Here is a 6118-nt window from a genome sequence, read left to right as displayed (position 1 = left end):
ATCAGCAAATGAAGGTCCCGCAGGCTTTACTCCATACGTGTCATCATGGTCAACTCTACTTTGAGGAGGCAGCTCTTCCCCAGTCGCATTTTGAGTGCCTTCCAACCTGAGAGGCTCATTTTCCAGTACTGCATCTGACAGTGTTCTCTGCTATTCACAAGGTTTTCAATGACTAAATATTCAGAAGTAGTTTGTCACTCCTTATTCTTCCTAGTCTGTCTTCATCTAGAAGCTCATCTGAAACCTGTCCACCATGAGTGACCCTGCTGGTATTTAAAATACCGGTGGCATAGCTTTCAGAATCACAGCAACTCACAAGCCACCACAGTATGACAAACTGACAGATGAGTGGTGGAGTTTCTAACTCTTAGAAACTATGAAATAATGTCTGTTGTTGTAGTTGCTAAATTTGGAGGTAATTTGTTAAAAAGCAAAAGATGACTGATAAGCCCCATTTTTGAACCCTGACATCATGAGATGGTGGTGTTGTTAGGTTTTGACACATAGTGACCATATTAGGGTTTCCAAGGAGCACCTGGTGCTCCTGACCTTGCAGTTAGCAGTCTAGTGCTTATGCTACAGTCCCTTACCAGTTAGAAGCCATAAACTCTCTTTATTAACCTTCCTTGCAGCTAGAGTCAAGGCAAGTGGGCTTTGACAATCAGACACATCTTTCCTAGACTTCATTCAGAAGAAGTTGGTGCTGCAAAAAACTAATTCTGATTGGATTTAGAGGGAACTTCATTTTTTAATAGAGGCAGTGGCTGGTGGTGAATCCTATGCTCAGTTTCCCAGTATGATCCCTATACCTCCAGCAGTGGTGGAGGTGGCAAAGTCTCTATCTAGCACAGCTGTCTGATGGTGTAATATGAGTATTGTTCCTGGCCTCCGGGCCTTCAAACTTGACTCACTGCTAGGATTCTTTCATATGTTTTGCTCAAACTATCTAGTGGGTTCTATTGTTGGCAACTGGGAACTCAGAGTGACACAGAAACCTTTGAAAGCAAATAACGGAAGATGCTGTTTTAAAGTGGGTTTAATACTATAGAAATGCATCCTTTCTAACAAGGAGTCCAGAGAAAGGAGACTCCAGAGGTGTGATATTGAAGCTCTGGCTCCACTTGACAGGAGCTCTCAAAGCTTGGCCTCTTCTGTATATTTGTTCCACCCTCTCTGAATGGCTGCAGTTCTAGGCATAAAACAGGATATAACAATCCAAAAGTAGGAGACTCCAAATTATTTGATTCTTTTAAGAGTGAGGAACTTTACTCTTTCCTTTATTTCTCACTGGCCATGATTTGTCAATTCCTCCTTCCTTAACCAATCACTGACAAGAGAAATTATATGACCCTCCAAATGCCTTGGACTAATTAGATTGCAACTTCTAGAGCTGGGAATGGAGCCAAACTCCCTTAAAGCACAAACATGGCTACTTGAAAACTATTGGGATTCTGGGAAATTAATGGGTAAGCAGTCAATATAGTTTTCTATAGGGAGTTATTACAGGGTCCAGGCAGAGGATGATGATGGTTTGTATTAAGGTAATGTCAATAGACATAGAGAGAAGGAAACAGATTTGGGATATATTAAACATCTATGAGCAAATGGATTTGTTGGTGATTTAGACTAGAAGAAAGAGGAAATGAAAGGTCCAAAAGGGAAAAATGGGTTAGATATGAACAATTGCATGAATAATTTACTGAAATGAGGAAAGTTGGAGAAGAAACAAGTTGAGATAAGGGTGAGGTTAAACATACAAGTGATTGCCAAAGGGACAGCTTAACATATCAGTTTGGAGCTAAAAGTGGATGCGGATATAAACTTGAGAGTCATCAGCATATACAGGAAATTTTAAATTGTGGGACTCATTGAAATCCCCTTCGGGATGGGTAGAAGTCTGAGAACCAAGTTCTGGGATTCTCTCCACAGCAAAAGAAAATAAAAGAGAGTTTAGTCTGTGAGATATGAAGAAAACCAAGACAGCTCTAAGAGACCAAAGGATGGTTCAAGTTTCTGGTTCTCCAGTCTCCCTATTCCAAATTCCTTTCCATACCTATCCATCTCCATCTAGGATGCCTTTGTCTGAAGATCATAACCATTTATTGATCTGTTTTAGCATGTTAATTAACTGGAATCTATAGTTGAAGCTTCATATATCAGATCTGGTGTGGCACTGTAGGATAAGCAATAGACTGCTAACTGCAAGGTTGGTGATTCAAGCCCACCAGCCACTTCTTGGAAATTCTAGAAAGAGTTGCTATGAATCAGAACGGACTCTATAGCATTTGACAACAACAACAGCCCCAAATTGAGCCTAAAAGCCACTGGAACGAAAGAAAACATAGAAACATCATTGAGAAGGAAAAAAAAAAAATTAGAACATCTACCTACTATTTCTTTTTTAAACAATTTGCACGTATGCAAGACATTTTCCTTATATATGTTTTGATAAATGTCTAAAACAAAACAAAAATTCACAAACTATCTTTGAGTATATCTTTTAATACTCCAAACAGTTTAAACAAGAAGTGAATGAGACCATTTGTTACTATTTCATTTAAATAATATCCTTAAAAGTTTATTAAAAATATGATTCTTCTTTAAATTGGGTCATTTCAAATAGGTTAAATAATAAACAGTATTTTTAGATATAAAGGAAAAGTAAGACATGGGCTTTTTGTTATGATCAGTTAAAGGGTTAAAGTTACAGTTTTAAAGATGCACTTCTAATTCAACCCTCAAAGTCAGACAGCCATCTACAGTATTAAAGTTCAGATTTTGCATAAAACCTTCATTATCTGAAGTGGTGTTTCCCTTCATCTCAACACACTGCTCTTTACCTGAAGAGATACAAACTCAAAAGACCCGTCAAGAAATGCACAATAAGCCCTCAACCTGACTTACTGCTGTGCCCTGATGAACTTGAAGGATTCTAACCCTCCTTGGAAACAAATATTCTTCCAAAGGAAATAAAATGGTCCAAAAGAAAACAATATACCCTATTTGCAACATCAATATGCATCCAGGAATGTTGTCCATAAATTCTTATAATGACAAGACCTCGGAAACCCTACTCTGCACACATGACGTTGCCAGGAGTAGAAATCAACCATAAGATGCTTTTCAGTACTGGGTATAGAGGTAAGCTTGCTGTGAATGATAAGAAAAAGTGTTGGTTACTAGTAATCTTCTTCCAGCACCTCATTAGCTAGTTGCATTTTTCACCATGACTTATGGCATAGTCTGGTCAGTTTTGAACTTCATCTTCTGCTTCTCTCTTTTGAGCATTCACAGTGATTTTGGCAGTCCTTCAAACCTGTCAAGGGTGAAAGGTATCAGCCATTTTGAACTTTGGCTTCTAGGAAGACAAAAACTATTAAAAAAAGAAAGAAAGAAAAAAGTTACCTGGTGATCAAGAGGGCTGTGGTTCAGGTTTATCTAGCGTGCAGACATCCGACCTGTGTTTTCTCTTCTGTCCTCATTCTACAAAGATGAACACACGTGGAACCTAGTGTGTTCTACTACTAAGGGATAGAGATAACAGAGCAATGGCAGAAAGGAGACCAGGCCTTTAACACAAACACTGTCTTCTGTTCCCCTCAGTATATTCCTTTTATTATGGTGTGTCTTTTAAATTCCAAATTTATTAAACCTTTACTTTTTTTAAAGTCAAAGAAGATTGATTTATACTTTTGTAGGTGGCAATCATTAAACTGGGAATGAACCTCACAGAGTCTAAGAAAACATCTTTTTAACATATCAGAACAACCTGTCATTTGGGGTGATGGCGCAGTGCTAACATAAAATGGGTAGGAGACATGGAGATACTCAAGTTCCAATTTGCTTTCATTTCATCTCTCGAGGATAATTCATTCCATACAGGAAAGGATGCAGCTCACAGATTTAATCTTTATAGCTACCCAAAGCTACATCCATATTATGAGAAAAATCTTAAGCACAGAAATATTAAGTAACTTCGACAAAGCTGTACAGTAAGTTTTCTAAGTCATGAATATTTTACTGCCTGCTTCCAAAGGGCAATTAATATATTATTTGTTTGCCTTTAAAAAAAAAAAAAAACAAACCCTCTTTAAACTCTATTGGCAATTGATGGTGATGTTCACTCCCCTATCAAATGCTCCTCTACCCTTAAGCCCCAAGAGTCCTCTGTCCAGTTTTTCTTCTTCTTTGTTACTTTTAATCTCTTTTGCTGGCTCCTCCTTGTTAAGCTACGTTTTAAATAATAAAGTTCTTTCCCATTCCTCCAGCTCTACTTTTTTTGGAGGTACCCATCCAATGTGGCAACTCAACCATTCTCCCTCTTTCTCCTAAAGTCTAGGCTTAGGTCTCATTACATGTGGCCTAATTAAGTTTCTGAAATTTCCATCTCTTTCATTCTTGCACATTCTATTGGCCACAGTCTTGTCAATTATTTCTTGAGGTGCTTTTCAAGAAATAATTTCTGGATGTTCTTGTCCATTACCCAGTGTTTTTGGATCAGTCTGGTTCTTCATCATATCTTGCCTGACTTATAGAAGTAATTTCCTTTTTTAAAATAACTTTTTATTATGAATTGAGTGGAGACTTCCAGATCAGGTCATCAGTTTTACATTCAACAAATTATGTACTTTGCTTCATTACAGCGATTGTAATTCTCTCCATGTGCCATTAGTTAACAGTATTTACCTCCATTCACTTTAACTCTTGCATTCCTGCCTGTGTCTCCTGATACCTTCATCTTTCCTCTTGTTTTATATTGCCTGTCCTGTCATCCAATATGTGCCTACCCTCTAGCCCGTGAATAATTTTACCTATCCCCTCTCCCCGTAACAATCATAAAATATTTCTTTTATCAATAAAAGCTTTTCTTAACTTTTTATAACAGTGATCTCATACAATATTTATCCTTTTGTGACTGATTAATTTCAATTAGCATAATGTCCTCCAGGTTCATCTATGTCATGAAGTGTTTTGCAGCTTCATCGTTATTTTTCTGTGTTGCATAATATCCCATTGTGTGTTTGTACCAATGACTGTTTAGTCGTTCTTTTTTTTTTCTTAAATGTTTTATTGTGAATTATGTGATAGTTTACATGGGAGAACATTAGCTTTACATTCATCCTATCGTATATTGTTTCATTGCCATGGCTACAATCCCCTCCACGAATCATCAACCAACCAAAGGGTTACCCTGCTAGCCTGCTACCCTGTTGTCAGCACACAGCCCCTCTCCTTCTCTGGGTCTAAAGTCCCCAGCTGCTCCATCTATCCATGTCATCATCTCTGCCTCCATCTCTGGCGTCACTGCTTCTCTGGGTAGGGTCTTGCTCTCCGCTTTTCTCCCTTGATGGTCCCAGGGACCTCCACTCCTAGACTGCAAAATAAGTCACTCCCCTCCTTTTGATGCAAAATGTCTACCTTTACATTTCCAACCCTCACAGTCAGTCCTGATAGCAATTATTCACTATTGTATCACAAGAGACCTATCCCCATCTCCCTTCATCAGCCCTGCCCAGACAGATTGGATACTACTCAGTGGAGATTCTACCTAGGCTCCCTCTTAAAAGCTTGTAAGCCAGTCACTTTTTGCCTTTGTAGTCCCCCCATTTTGAGCAGCCAATGTCCAAGTTGCCCATCTCTGTCTACTCTGTGTACGGAGTGGGTGGGAATGATTCTTGCTGTAAATATTTGTTCCCCCTTTTGAGCTACTGCATCCATAGGTGTAGGTCAAGTTCATCAAATTGTATCAGATTACTCTTTTTTTCTTCTTTCTTCTTCTAGTTGAGCTCTGATCATCCAGTCATTGAAGCCAGGTCAAGTGGGTATTATCTGCAATTGTGGGTGTTCTTGTACATATGCCCTCTCTTCTTATCAGCTGGACACTTCACTCTTCACTCTAGTCCTCTGTGGCTATGTCACTGCCTCTGGGCTGAAGAGTCCCCAGGTCTTGCCACACTGCTGGCCAACCAGATTTCCACCCAGGTTCACAGGAGTCTATTGAACGTTGTAGGGCTTAGCTCGCAGCTTCATTGCTGTTTTCCCCTCACTTCCCCTTATCGGTGACGAACGTGGTCACCAATCAGTGTGTATTCCCATTGAGTCTTAGTCTTGGAAGGGG

The sequence above is a fragment of the Chrysochloris asiatica genome, unplaced genomic scaffold, assembly GCF_000296735.1.
Source record: "Chrysochloris asiatica unplaced genomic scaffold, ChrAsi1.0 scaffold00140, whole genome shotgun sequence".
NCBI classification, from domain to species: domain Eukaryota; kingdom Metazoa; phylum Chordata; class Mammalia; order Afrosoricida; family Chrysochloridae; genus Chrysochloris; species Chrysochloris asiatica.
The sequence above is the reverse complement of the archived record's forward strand: the minus strand, read 5'-3'. Positions refer to the sequence as shown.